Source organism: Periplaneta americana, chromosome 15 (assembly GCF_040183065.1).
Source record: "Periplaneta americana isolate PAMFEO1 chromosome 15, P.americana_PAMFEO1_priV1, whole genome shotgun sequence".
Taxonomy (NCBI): Eukaryota; Metazoa; Arthropoda; class Insecta; order Blattodea; family Blattidae; genus Periplaneta; species Periplaneta americana.
This window is the reverse complement of record NC_091131.1, coordinates 43,736,228-43,763,910: the sequence shown is the minus strand read 5'-3', so window position 1 is coordinate 43,763,910 and position 27,683 is coordinate 43,736,228. Positions and strand designations below refer to the sequence as shown.

Here is a 27,683-nt window from a genome sequence, read left to right as displayed (position 1 = left end):
TTCACAGAAATCAACCAATAGAAAAATAGAATATCCATTTGTGCCATAACCGTAAACTGTATACACGTGTATCATGTATGTAACAGGGGAAAGGTATGACTATGAAGTTCCCTATTGTCACATAGTGTAGTTAGACCCGCGGATCTTTAGGAAAAAGTCTGGCATCGATATGCAGATGACGTAATAATAATAATAATAATAATAATAATAATAATAATGATTTATTTTAGCTGGCAGAGTTAAGGCCGTAAGGCCTTCTCTTCCACTCAACCAGCAAAAAGTGTATATACATATGCATGAACTTACAAAGAATCCAACAATTTGATTGAGATGAGAGTTACATGTATACAAAAGTTATTTACAAATTAAACAACAAAATACTATGAACTATTAATTAAACACTGAAATAAACTGTGTAACAGAATTAAACTAAAATACATAGAATGTTAATATATTTCAAATAATATTAGATAATAGAAAGAGATTATTACGAGACAATTAAAATACAGCACAATCAGGATGATGTCTAAAGAAAAAAGTAACAATGTAGTCAGTGATAGTTTAAATCAGTATGATTGGAGTGAAATGCTAATAAGCAGGGAACGGATTTATATGGACTAAAAATATATGAAATATGTAAATATATATGTAGTTATTTTTACCAAAATATGGAATTAAATATGGATTTTTACCAAAATATGGAATTAAATATGGACTTAAAATTATAAAAAAATGACTATGTACGTTAAATATTGGTACATTTTAATCAAACTAAACAAAAAATATAATGGACGTACCTTATCTTCCAATGTAGTTTCAACAAAACACAATTTTTATTGTCTGTTACCATAACAATAGGTTACAAACATTTCTTTCAAGTGCTAAAAAGTGAATCTTCTTCTATTGTCTCTGAGGATAGATTTATACTGACTAAAAGAGCGTTCGACGTCACAAGAAGTAACTGGTACATAATTCAATTTCACAATGTCTGCTGGGGATAAGTCCAAGTTAATCTTCACTGTTGATTCACCACTCATCACAGCAACAACCTTTTGTAGTTCTTCATATCCAGGGTTTTTTGAAAGTACAGTGTCCACCTTAGCTCTTACTGCATCTGCAACTTTACCTCTACCACGATTCAGTTGTTCCACAGTACTATTTATAATTTCAAAACTTTCAGATAGTGAAAGGTGCCTATTTTGGAGACTTTTGAGCGTTTTTATGATGCATGAAAATGTATGCTGAATGTGAGCTAAGTCATTCTTCACACTTATGTCACAGGTAACTGTTTTCGCAGTATCAATTGAGACTGCATCTTCAGAGTCCAATGCAAGGAGAACATTGTTAATAGAGTCTATATGTTCGGCATAATATTCAACTGCTTCTAGCCATGTACCCCATCTAGTTAAAATTGGCTTTGGTGGCAATGGAATTTCAGGGTACATTTCTTTCAACACGTTAACTCTACTGGGAGCTTTGAGAAATACTTTTTTCACTGATGAAATCAACAAATCTACTTTAGGGAAATTGTCTCTGACCACTTCTGCCACACGATGAAATGCATGCGCCACACAAGTAAAATGAGTCAATTTAGGATATACAACAGATAATGCTTGTCCAGCTTTGACCATATAAGGGGCAGCATCGCTAATAAAGAATAACACATTATCGTACATAATACCCTTTGGCCACAGGATACCCATAGCTTCGTTGAACAGTTTAACTATAGTTTTGTTATTGCACTTTTCTAGAACATCACAATGTAAAAGAATTCGTTCAGAATATTGTTCACTTAACAAACCGATAACTACATTACCAACAAGTCTACCTTCTTTGTCGGGAGTCTCATCAATGGAAACCCAAATTGAACTATCTTTAATTTCATCTCTTATCTTCTGTATTGTCTCATCGTAGATGGATGGAGCATACGTCTTCCTAAGTGTTGACTCATCCGGGATTGTATGTTGAGTATATTTTTCAAGGAATTCCCTGAAGACCTTATTCTTTAGTTTGTAGAGAGGAATATCAGCAGAGATGAGAGAACGGCACAGGTCGATGTTAAACTCAGATCTTACATTCGATGTTGTTGGTTGTGTTAAAAACAATTGTCTCTGCTTGGAATTTAGTTGTTTGTTGGCCTGATGTTTACTAGTTGTAATGTGTTGTTGCACCAGGAACTTTTGTGTAGATGATACTGCACACTGACACAAATTACAAAATAATATTTTATTGTCAGTTGATAAACCATCTTCTTTAAATTCTGAAATGTAACTTGTTAGTTTTGATTTTAAATTGACTGAATGACGTACTTTTGGCATATTTACCGTCTTTATAGTATGATTTACAAAACTGAACCTATGTGTACTCTGACTGGCATTTAACTGTTGAGCTGCACAACTGAAGTCTGTTAAAAATTTTAAATTAAATTAATACAGTTTTGTAACTTACTTTCCCATTGTTGATAGGACTGCTAATTTTCAAATAACTCTGATGTTAAAGGGATTACTGAACATGTGTTTAAATCTCTATTGTTGAAATGTATTTTTAAAAGTTAATGGAATTTTGTTTTGTTTTATTGTTAAACCTAATATAATATGGACTGTTTTATATGAAATATGGAAAATATATGGAAATTAACGAAAATATGTACTAAACTCTAAAATATGGAAAAATATGGAAAATAAAAGTAGGATTTTTCAACCCTACACATTGTGAAACATAAAGATAATGCAAAATATAAATTATATTAGCTTTATAAGTAAATATGTATTTACATATAAATCCTTTCCCTGCTAATAAGGTTATCTTTTAAGCTGTTCTTAAAGGTGTTTGTTGTCTTGCAGCCCCTAATACTTTGTGACAAGGAATTCCATTGACGCGAGGTGGATATTGTAAAAGATGATGAATAACAAGATGTTCTATGAAGAGGTATACTTAGCGTGCCACAGATAAGTGATCTGGTATTTACGTCGTGGTTAGAGTATAGATAAGAGAAACGAGACGAAAGGTAATTTGGTGTTGAAGTGTGCAGAATTCGAAAGAGTAAAGACAAAGAGTGTAAAGTTCTACGTTCTTTAAGTCGGAGCCACGAGAGACTTGAGTAGGACGGTGATATGTGATCATACCGTCGGATGTTGCACACGTATCTGACGCACATATTCTGAGCTCGCTGTAACTTGACTGACAATTCAGAACTTAGGTCACTTAACAAAACGTCACAATAATCGAAGTGCGGCGTAATAGTCCTATATAATGGAAACAAAAGACAAATAGAAAACCTACGTCAACAACTCAACAAAATACATCCCAAATTAAGGTATACAAAGGAAATAGAACATAACCAAGCTATAAATTTCTTAGACATCACCATAACCAAAACAAATAACAGACATGAATTCAAAATATACAGGAAACCCACTACAACCACAACATATATACACAATTCATCAAACCATCCCATACAACATAAACATGCAGATTAATTAACATACCAATGAACAATGACAACTATACTGGAGAACTAAACACAACAAAATATATAGCACAAGACAATGGATATAACCCTAACATGATAGACACACTAATGAAAAAGGCAAAACAAAAACAGAACAAACCAACACAAACACGGCATGGGAATAAATACATAACATTAACATATCACAATACCAATACTTACAAAATTGCAACTTCATTCAGAAAACTAAAATACAAGATAGCATACAAAACAAATAACACAACACCAGTGGCGGCTCGTAGTCAAATGTTCAGGGTAGGCAAAATTTACAGAACATTTTTATGTAATTCCCGCGATTCAATGACAGCTCGCTTTCATCATGCCCCCCGAAAACTTAACTCTTGCTTACATAACAATACTGTTACATCAATGAGCCGTCTCATAATTTGTCGGTTTTTTCTAGTTTATTGTTATACTGTTGTCTTGCAACCCTTGTTGTTCAGACGACATTTCCGAAATTGGATTCAAATTCTTTTCAAGTCTCTTTAGACTTACCGAGTTACAAATATGATCTGATTCCAAGTACCTTCTTTAGATTACAATAACAAACGTGACCACCTACAGCTTAGCTTTAACTTCACTTCCTGTTAGCCATTTATGTGTTTCATACCATACTTACTTACTTACAAATGGCTTTTAAAGAATCCGCAGGTTCATTGCCGCCCTCACATAAGCCCGCCATCGGTCCCTACACTGTGCAAGGTTAATCCAGTCTCTATCATCATATCCCACCTCCCTCAAATCCATTTTAATATTATTCTCCCATCTACGTCTCGACCTCCCAAAATGTCTTTTTTCCTCCGGCCTCCCAACTAACACTCTATATGCATTTCTGGATTCACCCATACATGCTACATGCCCTGCCCATCTCAAACGTCTGGATTTAATGTTCCTAATTATGTCAGGTGAAGAATACAATGCATGCAGTTCTGTGTTGTGTAACTTTCTCCATTCTCCTGTAACTTCATCCTTCTTAGCCCCAAATATTTTCCTAAGAACCTTATTCTCAAACACCCTTAACCTATGTTCCTCTCTCAAAGTGAGAGTCGAAGTTTCACAACCATACAGAACAACCGGTAATATAACTGTTTTATAAATTCTAACTTTCAGATTTTTTGACAGCAGACTAGATGACAAAAGCTTCTCAATCGAATAATAACACGCATTTCCCATATTTATTCTGTGTTTAATTTACTCCCGAGTATCATTTATATTTGTTACTGTTGCTCCAAGATATTTGAATTTTTCCACCTTTTCGAAAGATAAATCTCCAATTTTTATATATTTCCATTTCATAATGTTTCATACCATGAAGGATTAAATTTTCTTGCACCTTTAGCACTGACTTTATGAACAACAGAGCTTAATGCAGGAGTGGGTCGTCCATTTCCAAAATACTTCTCTTTTCAATGTCATTACGACGCGAAAACGGACAACGTAACAGTTTACTTATTATATCAGTCATAATATAATATTATTGTTATCACTTACATTAACTATAAATCACGAAATATACGTAACATTAATATACAGTACGTACTTGCAAAAATCACATTTTCTAAAATACACTGTTAAAAAAAACATATTTTAAAACACACTGTTTAAAAACTGTTATACTACTCGTAACAATCTACGTTCCAACTCGTGAAACTTTCAAACAGAAATTTCGCAAATCGTAGGTGTTCGATAATGCTCGTGGGTTCTCGTTAGGGCAGGCAGATTTCTAGCGCGCTGGCTTAAGCATAGAACGCATGCGCTAAGAAAGCATTTAGAATAGCGATCTCTTTTAATGCTTACTCCAGGGCCAGCTTTGAAGTTACGTGGAGGGTCGGCTAACTTCGCTTCTGCCTACCTTCTGACCCATCGTGATCTGTCCAGTGTATTCTTGTCGCATAAATCGAACTGCCAGTAGTAAGCAACGTCCAACTAACCCTCAAAAAATCCCATTCATAGTTAATTGAAGAATTTCTAAGCACCTAGACAAGAGTATATAATTATATAAGGTTTTCCAAATGTGTTGGGGCAGTTAATAAATATCCACTTTTAGGTTTTTCTAAATGTGTTGAGGTAGGCTTAGCCTACCCTGCCTGCCCTGAGGAGCCGCCTCTGCACAACACAGAAATATCTAAATAATCACATCAAACATTCAAATAAATATATTTAAACTGGGGTTTACCCTAATTCAACAGTTCATAGCAAAAATAAACGTCAAAAAATGACTTTCATACTCCATCGGCAAGTCTATCGTGCTATCAAAAAGGAGTGCGTTATATGGCAGTAAAAATTTTTAATAGCCTCCCTATCGATATAAAAAATGAAACTCAAAACATAAAATTATTTGGGGCCAAATTAAAGAAGTACCTAATTTCTCACGCCTTCTATTCTGTAGGTGAATTCATGACATTCAATAACACTTCATGAAATTGATACTAAAACTTTGTGTTGTACTAGTAGACTATATTGTAAATCTCGTCTGTATATATTTCATCTAGACTGTGACTATAAATTAAGATTTTATAATAATATTAAGTTTTTAGACTTGTTCCATATTCTAGCTGTAAGCATGTATGAATACCATGGAATGTTAATAAATACAATACAATACAAAACTAAAATGGAATAGTTGCCCACATTTTTACATAGGACAGATAGGAAGAAGCTTTCAAACAAGATATAAAGAACACATTAAAGCTATAACCAAACCATACATCACATCAAATTACGCAGAACATATTATCAACAATAATATAAAAACAGATATGGAAATTCTACACATCACACCAAAAATTCCACAGTTAAACATCTTAGAACAATACGAAGTATACAAACATATACTTAATGCACAATTACAGTTCAATACCCACACATAATTCGACATCATGATACATAGCACACAAACAACACACCCCCACCCCTACAACTGACGAATGCAAATGGCAGAATTCAAGATCAGCAGGAACAACAGTGGTTCGTAAGACACTGAAGATGACGCAGAACCGGCGTCGAAACGGGCCGTCTGTCTAAGGTACATAACCTTTTTTAAAAATTTTAACACTTTTAACGAGTCGTTAAACAATTTTAAGTTTTTAAACAAGTGTTAACGTGGACCAGAATCAATGAAAAAGTATTTTTTTCTATTGATAATGTATAGTTTTGGGACTTATACGTTTCATGAACATTTGTGCTTAAAAATGCTATTTGAGAGTGCCTGAAGCAGCCTATTTTGACTTTTTGCCAATTTTTGCCTATTTAAAACTATACTGTAAAATTTTAATTTTTTCCCCTGTTTGTGAAGTGCTATGTAAAAAATACAAGTTATACGTTGCAATAACTACAACAAGGCTTTTTTCTCTCTCCCTCCCCCCCTCTTTCTCTGTGTGGAGGAGCGACTTCTATTATTGACTGTCTGAATCTAGCCAACTTTACTCACAACAATGGGCGCAACCAACAGTTTGGTAATTTAAATACGCTAAGAATTTCGAAATTCAGTATCCAATTGTACAGTATGTAACAGTCTTTTCTTTAGTTGAGTTCAGTTTTCAAGTCAGTGCAGTGGTGACAACTGACAAACTCAAAAGTAGCCAGTTCCAAAGCAGGCCGTGTAAAGATGGAAAAAAGTATATTCTACCAAGTATGTAACAGAGAGGTTAGTTATGTTTAATTTTTTCGTAGCTATTTCTTGACTTCGGAGTTAACGATTTTCTTTTCACGACATTATTAGATGAATGCGTTAGGCCTAATATTAAAATAAGCAAATATGAAGCAGATGATATTAATTTCAATTTATCAGAATTAATTATGAAATAGTTTACTGCCTGTACTCTATATAGGATCCACTTTTTTTTAGGTTTCAAGTGTTGAAAAGTCCCATTAAATTCAGTATACACAAGGAGCGTTACGTAAGACACACGCCGAACACAAATCTAATCTTAAGTAAACTCTTTTGAATCTGAAAACCATTTTGAAGTCCGATGCTATTTGCACATACGTGCAAATAGCATTTGTGTACTTAACCATAACATTGTATACGATAAGTTCTGACGATTCTAACAAAAAAATTGTATATTAAACTCTTTTGACACAATCATCTGAAGAATGCAGCAAAAAGAATACGTTTTACAGCGACTTATGACATCCCATTATGACGGATAACTTCCATTCCGGAAACTGGAAAATCCAATATTAAAAGTCATTCTTGAAAAATACTGCCACCAATACTCCCATCGTAAGTCGACAGTGTTAAAAAAATAGCTACTTGGATTAAACCCACAATTATGCAATAAACAGAATCTGACAAAATATTGGAAAATCATATATTTGGATATCAGTTGACGAAACTACTGACGATCTTGGTCGATACATTGCGAATTTAGTTGTCGGGAAACTGAATCCAGATGCACCAACCCGAGCTTAGGCCTACCTGATATGCACAAAGCAACTTCCTAAGACAAACCGGGAAACAATCGCACTATTTATCCATAAAGGCGCGTCTCCACTATTAAACATTTAACAACAACATGTTAAATATAACATGTTGAATTTAACATGTATATGGACATTTCAAGTCTCAATTGACTTAACATGTTAACTAAGTATGTTGAATTTAACACTTTTAACATGTTGGCGTGTTTTCCAGCAGAAATGGAAAACATGACAAGTCAATTCATTTGCTCGTGCAGCGTCGGTACAGTTCGGCAAAGTTCGTACAGTTTCCATAGCAACAACTATAAGTTCCGATTTTGTGGCGCGTATCTTGATCATTTTTATACTATCATTGGTCCTTGGTGTTAGCTGTAAGTTGTTCGATTTAATGGAGTGGACGAAAGAAAATGCATTAGAATAAAATTAATGCACTGATGGAAAGGCCTTATTTGTGGGATGTATCTGCAAAAGAATACACGGGCAAAACTAAGGCCGACTGTTTTAGAGAACTGGAATTATTATTTAACTGTTCTCGAGAATACCAATAGAGAGTTTTCGCACTCTCGTCGTACGCTAAACGTTAATGCTATGTTGGCGTCAGCAATCGTCGTATTTGGTGATGTATGTTAACGTTCCTAGAACTTCGGAAAGAATAGGCCTATTACCCACTCCTTTAACATCTATCATGTCGTAGGTCCTATGATAATCAATCGCGCTGTAATTTTTTTAATTGAGATGAAATGGCTGCTCTTAAATTGTGTATTTCTTTGATGTAACGGAAGTATTTTTGCATCACTTTATTAAAATCGTGTTCTGACATTCTCAGCAAGTTTTTGAATTCAAATCGATACTGTATTCAACTTTAAGCTCGTTTAGAATGTATCCTGCATAGTGTCTTTTACTAAGATATTGCTGCATCCACATTCTCATTTTCTTCCTTTTCAAAGCCTTGTAACAAGCAATAGAGGCAATTACAAAAGTCATATCATCTGAGTCCATTGTCCAAGGTTTGAAAATAAAACACTATCTCTATTAAAATCTCATAGACTGTTTATGGCGGACTACGCAAATAAAGTCAAGTTTAACATGTTTAACAGTGTGGACAAAGTGTTAAATGAAATTAGCATTAACATGTTCACTCAACATGTTGGGATGTTAACGGTAAACAATTTAACATTTAACATGTTGTTGTTAAATGTTTAATAGTGGAGACGCGCCTTAATGGACTGAAAGTACATTATCCAACTAAATGTTGACGAAAACAATAGTGCTACTCGCATACACAGATGCTGCGGCGTACATGGTTGCTCCAATGGCATTGCTTAGAGTGCTCTATCCTTTTATTTCGGAATATAAAGTTTATATATGCTTTCACGTGTTAATTAACTAGGTTACCTTGTTGACTGTTTTCATCCTGTGGGCTATCCTCAGAACTGGGCGGTCTTTGCGCCTTCTGATTGCGTTTCCTGTGGGGGTGTGTTTGTGTAGTATAATGTGGAGTCAAACAAACAAATACAACCACACAGGTGTATACAAACTCAAATGCAATACCTGCAACAACTTCTAAATACAACAGACAGACAGGTCATTTCAAACACGTTACAAAGAACACATCACAGCCATAATCAAATCACATAGCACTTCCACATACGTAGAACACATCACAAATACCAACCACACCTACAGCAACATAAACACAGACATGGAAATTCTACATCTCCAACCGAAAAACCAGAAACTAAATACACTAGAACAATACGAAATATACAGGCACACATAAACACACTCGCATCAAATTCTCAACACACAACTCAATTTCAGAACACACACTTTTTGACTCCACATTAGCTATAGTGAGGGTCACATAAGAACAGTTCCTAAACAGCAAATATTGCCGTCTTGTCAGTGTCGCCAACTGTTACCAGATATCACACGATCCTACGTACTAAATTACTTATTTACTTACCGTACTTTACCTTTATGTTGGAAGGTTATTCTAAATAATTCAATAATTAGTAATATATTTTCGTAGGCAAACTATACGGGAAAGGGATCAACATATTTTGTCTGGCAATACTAAATTCATTGGTTTGACTAAACAATTGATTCACGAGACCTAACCTAAAAATGTATTTTGTTTGACCACATGAAATTATTAGTACTAACTCCGAAAACTTACCTGACTATAGTCTTGAATTATAACCACAATGCAACACATAAAATAACTATTATGTATTAATTTAATTAATTATTAGTGTGTTCAAATTGCACTAGCTTCCAGCAACCGGCTCAGAAATATAGTACAATTTTAATTTCATGGAACTCCAGAACCGACAAATATTGTCGATATTTGTCTCAGCTGCCAACATACTAGTTACAAAATCACTACCATTTGTAGTATTTATCAGTATCAAAATTCGAAACGAAGTCGGCAAAAGAAAATTCAACCTGCAAACTATAAAATCACCACAATCCACTAGCATATAATATAGTAATGGGGGAAAAATGGTTAGGTTTCACCCTTGGGTATGAAGTAAGCTGATCCGGACTATACACTACACAAACGCACTCCCACAGGAAACACAACCAGAAGGCGCGAAGACCACCCAGTACTGAGGATAGCCCACAGACAGAAACTAGTCAACAAAAGTTGTCATCGATATATATATATATATATATATATATATATATATATATATACATACACAGTGCATTAGTTATTCATAGATTTCAAAAAGGCATATGACTTATGACTCGGTTAAGAGAGAAGTTTTATATGATATTCTTATTGAATTTGGTATTCCCAAGAAACTAGTTCGATTAATTAAAATGTGTCTCAGTGAAACTTACAGCAGAGTCCGTATAGGTCCATTTCTGTCAGATGCATTTCCAATTCACTGTGGGCTAAAGCAAGGAGATGCACTATCACCTTTACTTTTTAACTTTGCTCTAGAGTATGCCATTAGGAAAGTCCAGGATAACAGAGCGGGTTTGGAATTGAACGGGTTACATCAGCTGCTTGTCTATGCGGATGACATAAATATGTTAGGAGAAAATCCACAAATGATTAGGGAAAACACTAGGATTTTACTGGAAGCAAGTAAAGAAATAGGTTTGGAAGTAAATCCTGAAAAGACAAAGTATATGATTATGTCTCGTGACGGAAATATTGTGGCAATATAAAAATTGGAAATTTATCTTTCGAAGAGGTGGAGAAGTTCAAATAACTTGGAGCAACAGTAAGAAATATAAATGATACTCGGGAGGAAATTAAACACAGAATAAATATAGGAAATTCCTGTTATTACTCGGTTGAGAATCTTTTATCATCCAGTCTGCTGTCAAAAAATCTGAAAGTTAGAATTTATAAAACATTTATATTACCGGTTGTTCTTTATGGTTGTGAAACTTGGACTCTCACGTTGAGAGAGGAACATAGGTTAAGGGTTTTTGAGAATAAGGTTCTCAGGAAAATATTTGGGGTTAATAGGGATGAAGTTACAGGAGAATGGAGAAAGTTACACAACACAGAACTGCACGCATTGTATTCTTCACCTGACATAATTAGGAACATTAAATCCAGACGTTTGAGATGGGCACGTAATGTAGCACGTATGGGCGAATCCAGAAATGCATATAGAGTGTTAGTTGGGAGGCCGGAGGGAAAAAGACCTCTAGGGTGGCCGAGACGTAGATGGGAAGATAATATTAAAATGGATTTGAGGGAGGTGGGATATGATGATAGAGAATGGATTAATCTTGCTCAGGATAGGGACCAATGGCGGGCTTATGTGAGGGTGGCAATGAACCTCCGGGTTCCTTAAAAGCCAGTAAGTAAGTAAGTAAGTATATACTTTTATGTTACGTGCCTTGCCCATTGTATGAACCGCGTACCAGAACAAGAAAGGTGTAATTTCTTACGGCCAATAAATTAATCTCTACAGTGAAGAAAGTTTTCGTTAAGGCACCGTCAAGGCTGTCAGAGAAGAGCTTTCAGATATTCCTCTGCCACCTCAACCAGTTCTTACTCGATGGGGTATATGGTTAAAAGCAGCAGAGTACTACAGTGAAAATTTCCTGATTAGATTAGATTAGATTAGATTAGATTAGATCTTTATTAGCCGAATATAATTACAAGCATTCATGGCGTCGTCAGTACACAAAAAAAAATAACATAACATACAATATAATACAAAAATTGACTTAATTCTAAATAAATTTAACAGTTTAATATTAAGTGACATGCAAAAAAAAAAAAAGAGAGAATAAAAGAAAAAAAATATATATATATATATATATATATATATATATATATATATATATATAAGACAAGCTTGATCTTCAGTCTCCACTGTTCTATCTAGTATCTTCTCTTTTTGCTTTTCCCTGTCTTTTCTTCAACTCTGAGTTACCTGAAACATGAATGGTCAAGGGCAGTATCAAGAAACGTTAAATTCTAAAATTTTAAATTTAGGTATTCATTTGTGCAAAATGGCATATGTTTTAATAAAATGTACTTTACCTCTTTTTTTAATTTTCTTATGTTAAGTTCTTTGATTTTCTGTGGAAGTTTATTATATAAATTGCTGTCTCTATGCGATATGCTGTTAAGACTTCTGTTAAGCCTGTGGTAATTCAGATGTATTTTTTGGGATGTTCTGGTGTTATACGCATGATAGGTTGAATTTGTTTTAAAGGAATCTATGTTTTGATGAATAAAGCACACTGTTTCTAAAATATATATGCAGGGTACAGGTAAGATTTTTAGTTCTCTGAAAATTTTTATACTTTCAGTCCGAATAGGAACTTTTTTAACGATTTTGAGTATTCTTTTCTGCAATTCGAGGACTTGTGTCACTTTTGGTGAAGATTCCCAGGTAATAATGCCATATGATAGTACTGAATGAACATATCCAAAATAGACTGATATTAAAAGTTCCATGGATGATATCTTCGCAAGGACTCGAAAAGCATAACATAAGCGACTCAGCTTCTCAGTTAGATGTTGTATATGCTTTTCCCATGTTAGACTGGAATCTATCCATATACCTAAAAATTTAGAGAAGATCCAGAAAGTCGTAAAAAATCTACTCGAGGATACTGCTTGTGTCACTTCGGAAAAACCAGTTACTCGAAGATCCCTCCATCCCCCGTGATTTGGCTTACATTACATACGTTTCTTGTGGCAATCATTTCAGAATTGGAAGGACCTATCTATGAAAACATGGCTTTACTGGAGGAGTTCAAATAAAAAATCAAGAAAGAGCCAGGGGATGTGGAAGAAAAAGTGTGTACAAAAATGGAGAACATTTTAGAAAAGAGCAAGTGCCTGAATGGGCTGTGTGCAGCAGCAGATATTCTTGTGGGGAAATCCGGTGTAGTTGATTGCAAAATTCCAGTTAAACATGTTCCGAAATTTAAGCATGCCCCCATCGCATCTGTTGATGTAGAGCGGTTTATTTCTTCTTATAAACTGATTTTCACCGACAACCTCCAAACGTTTTCTCTTACTTACTTACTGGCTTTTAAGGAACCCGGAGGTTCATTGCCGCCCTCACATAAGCCCGCCATTGGTCCCTATCCTGAGCAAGATTAATCCAGTCTCTATCATCATATCCCACCTCCCTCAAATCCATTTTAATATTATCTTTCCATCTACGTCTCGGCCTCCCTAAAGGTCTTTTTCTCTCCGGCCTCCTAACTAACACTCTATATGCATTTCTGGATTCGCCCATACGTGCTACATTACGTGCCCATCTCAAACGTCTGGATTTAATGTTCCTAATTATGTCAGGTGAAGAATACAATGCGTGCAGTTCTGTGTTGTGTAACTTTCTCCGTTCTCTTGTAACTTCATACCTCTTAGCCCCAAATATTTTCCTAAGCACCTTATTCTCAAACACCTTAACCTATGTTCCTCTCTCAAAGTGAGAGTCCAAGTTTCACAACCATAAAGAACAACCGTTAATATAACTGTTTTATAAATTCTAACTTTAAGATTTTTTGACAAGAGCCTGTATGATAAAACTTCTCAACCGAATAATAACCGGCATTTCCCATTTTTATTCTGTGTTTAATTTCCTCCTGAGTATCATTTATATTTTTGTTATTGTTACTCCGAGGTATTTGAATTTTTCCATGTCTTCAAAGGATAAATTTCCAATTTTTATATTTCCATTTCGTACAATATTCTCGTCACGAGACATAATCATATACTTTGTCTTTTCGGGATTTACTTCCAAACCTATTTCTTTACTTGCTACAAGTAAAATTCCCGTATTGTGGATTTTCTCTTAACATATTCACGTCATCTGCATAGCTGAATGAGGTACTGAAAGAGCTTATTTCAGGCATCTAAACACACATTTTTAGGACCTAAAAATCCACGGTCTACATAGTAAACATTTAATTGTTGTGTATTGTTTTGTATCTTATCGTATAGATACACAGTTTTCCTTGTGCACTTCCCGGCAACAAGAATGCTCATGTATGCGCTTTGTTTGCGGTATCCTATCACGAACAAGGAAAGGAAGTTACGTCACTACGACCGGCGATAAACAAGTGGGAGTAGGAGTCACAGCATCCTGTAGCTGCAAGTGTGGTTGGTAACCTTCCATCTTCCTCGTCAAATATTAGTAAATAATAGACTAATAATAATAATAATAATAATAATAATAATAATAATAATAATAATAACAATAATAATAATAATAATAATAATAATAACAATAATAATAATAAGCCTATTCGCAGAGCTTTCGATATCTATGAGTTGTGTAATTATGTTAAAACTGATTCATATGCTCTGTTCATATCTGTTTCACCAACAGATGTTTTTCTTTTTATACAAATCTGGCTTTCAGGTAGTAGCTCCCTGTAAAGCAGGTTTGAATAATTTCAAGGAAAAATTGTTCCGGGGCCGGGTATCGATCCCGGGACCCTTCGCTTAGCGCGCGAACGCTCTACCGACTGAGCTACCCCAGGAACTATACACGACAACCGTTACAATTTTTCCTTTTATATCCTCACAACTCACATGAGCTGACAAGACGCCAGAACTCAACTGTGAGTGCACACAATTACTGTGTCGATTTCTAAAACACGGACGAAATCGTAGTTCCAAACCCCGAATTTTAAACCCCGATCGAGGTCTGAATCCTTATGCGATTTCTAAAACGAAGTCGAGACGCGGCTTGAGAAGAAATCGAGGTTCGAGGGTTTTATATATGGCAACGCAGCTAAGAATCGATTTTTATTCCTGTAAACGTCGATATTAGAAAGAAATGAACATCGGGATTAATATTTTTATTGAATTGCAGTGTCACATTCTTTTGTTCTCAGCTAAGGTATTGTTATGTCTACTAATTTACAGAATATATGTGCGTTAAAATACTAGCATTACTTAGTATTTAATAGGGATCGGATTTTTAGGTACCAGAATGAAATTATCCAAATAATTAGCACAAATCGAGCATTTATGTTATTTTTTATCATTTGTTCATAACTACTACCAACATTAACTACCTGAAAATCCGGTTCTAAGGAATTAATAACCTAAATATTAACTGGAATAAAACAATTGAAACTAAAATGTAGTGTGGTACTATTTTCATATATAATAATAGGCCTACTACGTTGAAAACCCTAGTAGCATAAAACTTAAAATAAAAAAAAAACAAAATCACGTTTGCTTCATATTTCTGTACGCTCACGTCATTTTCGAGTATTAAATATAATGTCCAAAACTACTATAAAGTCTAAAAATTAAGTTATATCGTTTTATAGACATAAAGGTATAATTAATATAAAATATTATATCTTACTTCCCTCGAAGCAACAAGAACGTGTAAAAAATGGTCAACCTGCCGCCTCTTGCATTTCGTTGCAGATTATTATTTAGCATTCTTGCTAAGTTTTGCGTTGATTCCTTCGAAAATCGAAATATTTGCCTGAAATTATCGTCGTTATATAGTTACAAAGGATTATTCCTGTCTCTCATCACTCTAATCCGGAGATTTAATACTCGTAGACACAAATTTTCCTTCTATAATCACCCAGCTGATCATCTGTCTCCATCTTGTACACAGGAAGCCGAGGTTTTAAACCTACCCCAGCCGTGGTCACCGCTTCAGACCATGGTTTTGAGCCATGGCTCAGAAAAATGAAAAAGACATCGTTTTATAAGTCCAAACGAGGTTTAAAGCTATGGCCGTGGTCTAGACCTCGTTTTAGAAATCGACCCTAAATTGTGGCTTTCTGTTAACGTACCTCCAGTAACGAATGTATTATAACAAATCTTTTTAATTCGGTTATTTTACGACGCTTTATCAACTGCTATGGTTATCTAGCGCAGCTCTGCCCACTGGGGACATTCAGTTCCCAGGACATATAGCGAAAGACGGGGCAATGCACAGTAATCTGTATAGTAATAAATATATAATACCCTCGTTGTCATATTTTGCTTCGTAATTTTGTCTCTTGCTAAGTTCAATAAAGCGTTGAATGTTTCACTATCCATTCTGGATAATATTTCTAATCAACACGTTCATTTTCACGTAACTTTCATAGTAAAGTCATATTAGAGTACATATTTCTTTGTGCGAGATCGTGCGTATTTGCTTGTTTTCCGCACAGAACCAATACGCGGTAAGTGTGAAATACCACATTTAGTATTCCCAACGTAACACACATAACAATTTCCCTCTTCTTACCACTTAAGCGCGGCATTCATTTTACTGCTTTAGGCTTTTAACATATTATTTTTAGAGACGTTTAACATAGTAATAATTATAAATTGGAAACTTACCACTGCAGTTTCACCTAAATTGCAATGTTAATTATTGTTTTTAAATATTTGCAAAAATTAAGTAAAGTCTACTACTCCACGAAACTTATTGCATTCCTGATACAAGTAACATTAAGGAAGCCGTGAAAAAATCAACAAGACTCCAGATGCCGATGATATTACTGAAATATGTTATATAAATAATATTGTTAAAATATTAAAATAAAAAATAAATCATTACATAACCTTACCGTTTGTTTTAAGTTCGCATTTATAGACTGGGGGGAAAAAAAAGACAGACGTATATCACGGCCTACTGGAGTATAGTAAACACAGAAAACATTTTATAGCAACAATGTTGAAGAAAGATATTTTGGTTTTCCGAAGTTGCCATCATTGAACAGAAACCAAGATGGAGATTTCATTGCAACTAATTAGAAATTCGTCTTTCAGGTATGTAATAAACGATCTTCGCATAAAATAATGTACGATACACGAGCGGTATGTTTGTTTTCATGTTCTCGGAAATTAAAAAAGCTCAACTACGTTTCGCTTTTTCAATCTTTTCCCTCGACCTTGAAAATGTCAACATACCGCTCTTGTAACGTATATTACTATTTTAACAATCTGTCCTTGCAACACTTCGTTCTTTTCTTTTTCTTCCCTTCAATATCATCTCACAAAGCACTACCGCAAGAATCGTAGCTTTTTTCTTATTTGATGGCATGGTAGTACCACAGGCTTACTGTTAGGTTTCGTAACAAGCTGTTTTTTTACGGTGATGGGTTGTTAGCCCTTCGCCCAACCCCCAAGCTGGAGGACCATTAGGAAAGTTCAGGATAATAGGGTTTGGAGTTGAACGGGTTACATCAGCTTCTTGTCTATGCGGAAGACGTGAATATGCTAGGAGAAAATCCACAAACGATTGGGGAAAACGCGGAAATTCTAGTTGAAGCAAGTAAAGCGATAGAGTTTGAAGTAAATCCCGAAAAGACTACGTATATGATTATGTCTCGTGACCAGAATATTGTACGAAATGGAACTATAAAAATTGGAGATTTATCTTTCGAAGAGGTGGAAAAATTCAAATATCTTGGAGCAACAGTGACAAATATAAATTACACTCGGGAGGAAATTAAACGCAGAATAAATATGGGAAATGCGTGTTATTATTCGGTTGAGAAGCTTTTGTCGTCTAGTCTTCTGTCAAAGTTAGAATTTATAAAACAGTTATATTACCGGTTGTTCTGTATGGTTGTGAAACTTGGACTCTCACTTTGAGAGAGGAACAGAGATTGAGGGTGTTTGAGAATAAGGTTCTTAGGAAAGTATTTGGGGCTAAGAGGGATGAAGTTACAGGAGAATGGAGAAAGTTACACAACGCAGAGCTGCACGTATTGTATTCTTCACCTGACATAATTAGGAACATAAAATCCAGACGTTTGAGATGGGCAGGACATGTAGCACGTATGGGCGAATCCAGAAATGCATATAGAATGTTAGTTGGGAGGCCGGAGAGAAAAAGACCTTTGGGGAGGCTGAGACGTAGGTGGGAAGATAATATTAAAATGGATTTGAGGGAGGTGGGATATGATGATAGAGACTGGATTAATCTTGCTCAGGATAGGGACCAATGGCGGGCTTATGTGAGGGCGGCAATGAACCTCCGGGTTCCTTAAAAGCCAGTAAGTAAGTAAGTAAGTAAGTAAGTAAGGTAGTACCACAGTCTAGTATACGGTCACGAAGCTCAATACTTACTAAATATGCAAACATAGACAGTTGAAATACGCATCCATAGATAGTTGCTAACCACCAGGATCGCTACTATCGCCTCATCACAGACCCTGTCCCCAGCAGACGATAAAATGTATTGTACTTTCGATATCGTATTCTTTTGAAAAAATTAACACTTTCCTTCCACTATTGAAATATGAAATACATAAGGTTTATATATTATTTTCATAAAGTATATATTATATTTTATAAACTCACCTTCCTGGATATTTCGGAAGAAGGATAACTCTGACCTCTTTTTCTTACAATATTTATAGTACCACAAACGCCTTCTTGTCCCATATTATTATTCAAATTATTGTATTTTAGCCATTTACAGTATTACAACCGATAACGAACATTTCACAGTTTACAACTTTTCACAACAAAGCGAAATACGGCACAGTCAATGCCTTTTCGATCTAGACCAGGCTGTAATGTATGTTCGGGTTTTCTATTTCAGTGTATGGAGCTCAGTGAAATATTATATTTTAACTTTATTGCGTATCATTGGTAGTTTTATTTAGTGTAATGTATCCATAAGTTCCGTTTACTTTTTGTTGCGTAATATGTTGCAGAAATAATTACGAAACTGTGTTATTTTAATGTGAAGAGAATTTTACGTGTTAACATAATCTGTTCGCATCAACATAGTTTAGAATGGAAGCTATTTTGAGGTTCAATAAAAACGAATTTATATTGTGATTTTAATTTAGCACATCTTCCTTCCTTAATTGTAGACAGAAAATTTACCATACCACTCCTATGAAATTAGTTACGATTGTGTTACTTCGTCTCTCAGGTAGTAGATAAAGACAATAATTCAGTACTCAATTGTAGTATTAAAATGCAGACAAATAATCGTGCATAAATTAATGTACAAGAATTTCGCAATATTTAATCGAAATAAAGGCAGGTATTACACATACGAACAACGTAATTTTCACCCCAAAAATAATATTACACCTTAACTCGCAAGGAATTAGGTCTGAAGTGTCTCCTAATCATTGTTTTAAATTTTATTAATGCAATTACACTACATTTTAGAGAAATATATGTTACTCTTTATGCATCCCAAATTAATTTATATGGTTGAAACGCCGCCCTTCATGATCGGGTTAAGCGAGTCACATGGTCTGCCTTACGGCCTGTATTAGATCACGATGGCAGTGACACAGTACTTTATTGTTCCTAGTACTCACAACGCTCCAAGCGGCTAGCAACTATCGCGAGAAATGCAAAAAATCACCCCAAGCTTCGTGACTGTATATAGTAGTCTGTGGTAGTACACTGATAATAGTTTTTCCATCCCCGTCTACTCCGCAAACACCACCGACATGAAAATGTTCACATTTTAGCGATCAGTAGAGATGGTAGATTTTCGCTGTAACGATAAATGGGGAAATGTGCCAAAATGCTGTCAAAATAATTAATTTTATATATAAAAGCATGTTAAGTACACTGGTGGCCATAATTCTGGAAACTTTTTTTGTACTGGATTATTATAAAATTTGTATTGATTCACGAATAATTGAAAATGTTATTCTTGACTGACCCGTTAATTTTGGGGTTGTAATAAAGGTATTATATTAAATCCTGAATATTTTAACAATAAATACTCATTACTATTTGGAAAATTATGTTATAGTCGTTTAAGATCTAAATATTAATTTTAGACTTCATTATAATTTCCCATTATTTACTGTAATAAAAACTGGTCCATCGTTGATTTTAAGATTATTGTTGATCAGTAGAAGCATTGTTGAGCACTCGTGGCATAAAATATGGACATTATTAGTGCGTTTCTATCATTAGTCTGACTTAAGATTTCGTTAGGTGAACACCTGATTGCTTTACAACAAACTTTATTGATCATTTTATCTCAATGGCTCCACGAAAGGATTGGAAACGTTCTAGGGCAGTCACACTTCGAAAAGAAGGCTATACATTCAAGGATATTGCAAGAAAACTTGGTAATGGTGCTATAGTGTCTGGCGTCCAAAAGGTATGGCAGAAGTACAAATCCACAAAATCTTGTAAAACAACACCTAGGACTGATAGAAAACCTAAAGTAAGTCCAAGAGATGTGAGACAGATTTGTCGAGTAATAATAATTAATACAGTAAATAATGTGAAATGATAATGAAATCTGAAATGAATATTTAGATCTTCCCATAATAAACGGATCAGTCACGAGTAACATTTTCGTTTGTATAAATCTGTGAATCAATGCAGATGTTATAATAATTCAATACAAAAACAAAAAGTTTCCAGAATTATGGCCACCAGTGTATATTAGTGTAGTTTTCTAATCCTCCATAAAATGTGAAATTGAATACAAACTGCAAAATGTATGTGGTTCTGCGAAATTACATTTTATGAAACATTTTCGTGAGTGTGTGTGTGTGTGTGTGTTTTTTTTTTTTTTTTTTGTAAAAAAAAATAGAAGTTATCTAAAGGCTCACGCCATATATAGGGTCTTAAATCTTTGTCAAGTAGTTCGGTAAATCTACCATCTTTAGCTATCAGTAACATCGTAGTATCTGTCGAACTACAGTTATTACGTTTGTGGGAAAGACAACGAACGACATGTCTAAACGAATTTATTTCCATCTTCTTGTACGATGTATCCTACAACATGTCATTCCGTCTGTGGACCTTTTAACTTGTGAATTTAAAGGCTAAGCGTTCACTACATCGTATCGCACGCAACGGATATTTTAAGTGGAGTGCGTTCACTGTAACGGCTCTACCTCATCGACTCATCGGATTCTCTATCAGCTGTTTAAAACTTATGACGTACGATATTGACATTGCTGAAAACAAAGGAGTTTTGAGGTAGGTCTATTATCCATGACTGGTAGCGAATAAGAATTGAAGAGGAAGAAACGAAAGAGATATTGGCTACATAATATATATGTAAGAAACGACTTGATTACTGTAATGGGAATGCCTCAAATTATATAATTCTTCGTAGTTTTCTACAAGCGAAATAGTTTTTCGTCTGCCATTTTTGCACGACACCGAACATGGCACAACATAATAGTAACAGTAATAGTAACATAAAATTGATTTATTAAAGAAGGCCATAATCGCACGCATCGGAAAAGTTGCTCATCCGAGAAACGTGAAAGAATTTGCCAAGAGCCGATGAGTGCGATACGATGTAGTGAACGCTTACCTTAAGGCCCGTAACACACTTGCAGAGTTTTCGCCAGCGAGAAATGTGTTGCGAGAAAATTAAAAAATTGATAACACGGATTCAAATGGACGTCCACACACTGGAAGAGATTCTCGTTCAAGGCAAAAACCTCGCGCGTGTTTCTCGCTGGAATCGCTAGCTCAGCGAATTTTCTTGACACATTTATCAAAGATGTTGGACATTTATACTCTTCATGACGATTGAATGTAGAAAAAGATATCACAGGTCGCGATGAATTATATTGTTTTTATTTGAAAACGAGGAAAGATGGCTGATAATTGTAGTCAGAAACTTATCGAACTTGTACGATGTCACCCGTAGGCCTATTTATATTATACACGGGATGAAAACTATAAAAACACGAAACTTAAAGAAGAAATCTGGAGAGAAATATCAGATTATTTGAAAATAAATATGGCAATATTTTATTTTGATGAGATTTAATAGTATTAATTAAACATTTGAAATAATGTATCTATATATCTTACAGTTTACATAATTTTAATCAGAACATAGCAAAGAATCCTGTATCATATCATGAATGGCAAAAAAACTGTGGTCCATTCAACCTGAAATAACGCCTAAACGTATCATCATTCAAATCGAAACCAGTGTCGAAAGCTCGCCCTTATTTTCGTAAGATACAATGGGATTTTCAGATATTTCTGGCTTTAATTTTAGGCCTACTTTTTTTTTCCATTAACAAAATATGTTCTTATAACTCCATTTCCTCGTCATCTGAATATTCAGATTCAACATAGCGTTCGTACGTAATTTGTAAAGTATATATACTTACAGCTTATATATTTAAGTACGACAATATACGTAAATACATAACCTATAACATTTCCCCCAACGAGTGATTACTATAATCAGGAAAATGCTTTCTGCATGAAGGCAGTGCATAGATGATCATAGCGAGGTGTGATCTGTGATAACGAGAACTCGCCAAGTGTGTGGAGGAAGGCTCTTCGCCTCTTTCTCGCAACACATTTCTCGCAAGCGAAAACTCTTCAAGTGTGTTACGGGCCTTATCCATGAGTGGTAGCGAATAAGAATTGAAGAGGAAGAAACGAAAGAGATATTGGCTACATAATATATATGTAAGAAGCGACTTGATTACTGTAATGGGAATGCCTCAAATTGTATAATTCTTCGTAGTTTTCTACAAGCGAAATAAGTTTTTCGTCTGCCATTTTTGCACGACACCGAACATGACACAACATAATAGTAACAATAACAGTAACATAAAATTGATTTATTAAAGAAGGCCATAATCGCACGCATCGGAAAAGTTGCTCATCCGAGAAACGTGAAAGAATTTGCCAAGAGCCGATGAGTGCGATACGATGTAGTGAACGCGGTTACATAACAATTACAGCAAAGATGGTCTCTTTCTGATCCGTGCGATTCGTCAGATGAGTGCGATACGATGTATTGAACAACACTTCTTCTGCTTCAGAATCTCAAGCTGAATGACGATTAAATTTATGCCGATTCTCTTTTTGTTTTTATTTTTTCGGCCTTGAACGAGAGAATCTGTCATAAAAAGCCCAGACAGGAACAAGGAAACTCGCTTGTAGTAAGTACAGTAGTAGGCTCAATTGAATAACTTGTCAAACCGGCCGGCATGGCGGGGAGTAGTGCGGGGAAGAGAAGAGAGCAAGTAATTCCCCACTTGCCCAGTAGTGAAGTTCTCGCGGTAGCGAAAGAAGTGTTGCTTCGTATTTCAGAACTCTGTATGTGGCTTCGATGCTCAAGATTCGCCAATCAGAGATTTCTTCTGCTTTTTTGGTCACTCCAGGTAAGCTCTGGATAAAAGCTATCAGATTATCGTCCTACAGGTGGCATAATTAGAGCATACTAAATTCAGCATTGTTAATAAATAATTTTATATGCAGAGTTCGTATAGGTCAGTTTCTGTCAGATGCGTTTCCAATTCACTGTGGGCTAAAGCAAGGAGATGCACTATCACCTTTACTTTTTAACTTTGCTCTAGAGTATGCCATTAGGAAATTGAACGGGTTACATCAGCTGCTTGTCTATGCGGATGACGTGAATATGTTAGGAGAAAATCCACAAACGATTAGGGAAAACACGGGAATTTTACTTGAAGCAAGTAAAGAGATAGGTTTGGAAGTAAATCCCGAAAAGACAAAGTATATGATTATGTCTCGTGACGAGAATATTGTACGAAATGGAAATATAAAAATTGGAAATTTATCTTTTGAAGAGGTGGAGCAGTTCAAATATCTGGGAGCAACAGTAACAAATATAAATGATACTCGGGAGGAAATTAAACACAGAATAAATATGGGAAATGTCTGTTATTATTCGGTTGAGAAACTTTTATCATCCAGTCTGCTGTCAAAAAAATCTGAAAGTTAGAATTTATAAAACAGTTATATTACCGGTTGTTCTTTATGGTTGTGAAACTTGGACTCTCACTTTGAGAGAGAAACAGAGATTAAGGGTGTTTGAGAATAAGGCTCTTAGGAAAATATATGGGGCTAAGAGGAATGAAGTAATAGGAAAATGGAGAAAGTTACACAACACAGAACTGCACGCATTGTATTCTTCACCTGACATAATTAGGAACATTAAATCCAGACGTTTGAGATGGGCAGGTCATATAGCACGTATGGGCGAATCCAGAAATGCATATAGAGTGTTAGTTGGGAGGCCGGAGATAAAAAGACCTTTAGGGAGGCCGAGACGTAGATGGGAAGATAATATTAAAATGGATTTGAGGGAGGTGAGATATGATGATAGAGACTGGATTAATCTTGCTCAGGATGGGCCAATGGCGGGCTTATGTGAGGGCGGCAATGAACCTCCGGGTTCCTTAAAAGCCAGTAAGTAAGTAAGTATTGTTAGTAAATAATTTTATATGTTTATTTGTTTTATTATTAAGGTGTTAACAATAAGTTGTCATAAGGTAATAATAATAATAATAATAATAATAATAATAATAATAATAATAATAATAATAATAATAAAAAGAATGTGTAATCTCTATGCGCAGCAGAAATTACAGTTCTTAAGCCGTAAATGTGCATTAATCTTTTTAAATTTTTGTGCAATTGCAGAAAGGGACATAATAATAATAATAATAATAATAATAATAATAATAATAATAATAATAATAATAATTCTTTATTTATACTGGCAGAGTTAAGGCCATAGGGCCTTCTCTTACATTCTACCAGGTCACAAAGTATACAAGCAGTTAAAATTTAACTAGTTAAAGAACAGAATACTAAGACATTACAAAAAAATAATAATAGCATAATAAAATAGACAGTAAACAACATGAAAATAATACCATAATAGAAAAAAATGAAGTAAAATACATTGGAATATAGCAAATGCAATTCATTTGGTACAAATAGTTAATATGGAAAACGTAAGGAAGAATATAACAAAATGGAATGTAATAAAATAATAATAAGAAAGAAAAGAAATACGAATATTAAATAAAATTCACAATAAAAAGGGTATGATAATAAATTCATCGGCTGATAAAGAGAACAAAAAGAGGAGGGGAAGGAAAAGAAATATATATTTTTACAAAACTATCGCAGAGAAAAGGGCTTATAACTGAAAGGAATCTGAATTGAAAAAGTGCAATTTTAGTTTATTTTTGAAACTAGACAATGTCCCAGTCTCTGACATGTTGTGGTAGAGAGTTCCAAAGATGGGCTCCAGAGACGGTGAAAGATGAAGAGTAGAAGGATGTTCTGTGTTTAGGAATGGATTGTGTGATATGGTGTTGTGAGCGAGTATCTATTTCGTGATATGAGGACAAATGTTGAAAACGAGAAGCTCAGTAGCTAGGGTTAGAGTTTTGAAGAATATTGAAGAGTAAAGTGAGAGAGGGAATAGTTCTTCGCTCTTTGAGACGGACCCAGGACAGCATATTTAGTGAAGGTGTGATACGGTCAGATATACGGACGTTGCAAATAAATCGAACACATGCATTATGAACACGCTGTAGTCTGTTAGTCTCATGTTAAGGTCAGTGTAGAGTGTGTCACAGTAATCGAAATGAGGCATCAAGAGCGACTGCACTAAATTCTTCTTGAGAACCAACGGAAGGAAATTTCGGATTCTTTTTAGTGTGTGAATTTTCATAAAAATTATTTTACATGCGTGTGTGTTTTTTTGTATTCCAACTTAAGTTTTTGTCCGTATAAATTCCTATATTTTTTACTCCATCACTGTAAGGGATAATAGTTTCATTCATTTTAACAAGAGATAAGTCACCTGTGTTTAATTTACTTAAAAGCCGTTGATGATATACGCAAATGGGGGGAGGGTACCGGGTTTGAACCCACCCCCCTTGAACTTTTTTTAATGACATATTCAGATTTAAGTATTTTTAAATCCATAATCATTTTCCCTTCTCTAATTTTTCACTGTCAGAGTAACAAAATCTACATATACGTAAGGCATAGTCCTCCTAACTCTCCTTCAATATAATCCCTGTGCTTGGTCCTACGTTCGAATTACAACAAGGCTATCTTTATTATAAAGAAACTTACCGCCTAGTCCCGACCTTGTAATGAAATGAAGCTGACACAATATGAAATTTAACTTGTTGTGAAACATATTGAAAAGGGTGTTTGGCAGTTTTGCAGTGCATATGTTAAATATTGTGCATTGTCGATTTTAAACTCACTTAATCATCTGTGGAGTAATGCTTAGCGCTTCTGACCGCTAAACCAGGTTGCCCGGGTTCGAATTCTGGTCGGAGAAAGTTACCGGTTGAGGTTTTTCCGGGGTTTTCCCTCAACCCAATATGAGCAAATACTGGGTAACTATCGGTGCTGGACCCCGAACTCATTTCATTGGCATTATCACCTTATTCCATTCAGACGCTAAATAACCTGATATGTTTATACAACGTCGTGAAATAACCTACTTAAAGAAAACTCGTTTATTCTGTATCCACCCGTTCGTTAGAGTTCTGCCTTAATTGTGATTTGTGAAACGTTCGTTTAACGTTTTGTGCATTTGACAGTTCATATTTTAAATATAAAGTTCTTACGTAAGTGTAATAATGACACAAGGATTTTTTTATTATACAACATTAAACAGAAGTTAAAATTTGTTAAAAATTGGATAGGTGTGAAAATATTACGTTTCAAAGATTTTATAAGGATATTCATGAATAGCTTCGTAATTCAGCTACCTATAAACTGGAATGAGGTTGCCTGATTCGAAGTATATGTGACGTCACAGCGCAGGTACAGGTACGTTCGTATACAAAAGAATTAGGCTACGCATCCTCTGCCCTCTTCCTCTAGAAAGTCAAAACCGGGACGCAGTCATAGTGAGTAGTCTTATCGATCACTGCTCTTACTAGTCGTATTATTTAAATGACTACATCTTTGTGACTGATTGAAGGTTCATTGCAGAGGTAAAATGCCTTGGGTAAAACGCCAGGGTGGCCAGTTCCTTTCCTTCTCCAATGCATACATCGCTGACTAGCTACATATTACACTAATCAGACTTCAGACGCATACAAACAATTGTTTTTCCTCTGACACATATTAAGTGAGATGTACTACCCGATAACAGATGTACTGTACATATCAGCTAAAACCTCAGTCAGAGGCGAAATTCTTACTAAATACAATATTTGACTTGTTTTAATTTTTAATATTCGGTAATATTACCTTTCTCTCTTCGCAATAATTTATTAAGCTATGTACTACATGCTCAATTTTCCTTCCGAATAAGCTATTCCATTCTTTCACTCGCTGTTAAATTTTCATCTACAGAATAAAATATAAAATGGCAGCAACATTAGATATGAATCTCTGATAGTGGTGATGAATTGCCATATAATGTATTTTTGAAACAAAAGAAAATAAGGCATATATTTTATCTATTAAATTAATATGGCGATATTATTTCTGGCAAGATTCAGTCTAAAGAGGACACTACTTAAGCGTGCTGGAATTATGATGATTTGGTAGGTA

General features: G+C 34.9%; 1 protein-coding gene and 1 non-coding gene across 3 annotated transcripts in view; one reads left to right on the top strand and one right to left on the bottom strand.

Annotated features, from left to right (window-relative positions):
• LOC138714831 (scoloptoxin SSD14-like) overlaps window positions 1-27,683 on the top strand; it is an 85,562-nt gene that overhangs the window by 5,531 nt on the left and 52,348 nt on the right. The window contains exon 1 of one of the 2 annotated variants that reach the window (XM_069847008.1): window positions 23,345-23,500. The exons of the other annotated variant lie outside the window; for it this stretch is intronic. The gene's annotated coding sequence lies outside the window, so the exon portion shown is untranslated. Of the gene's footprint in view, window positions 1-23,344; window positions 23,501-27,683 lie in introns of those variants that run through there. 2 annotated transcript variants of the gene reach the window in all.
• TRNAS-GCU (transfer RNA serine (anticodon GCU)) lies at window positions 14,848-14,921 on the bottom strand. Its single transcript has one exon. It is a non-coding gene; the product is annotated as a tRNA-Ser (tRNA).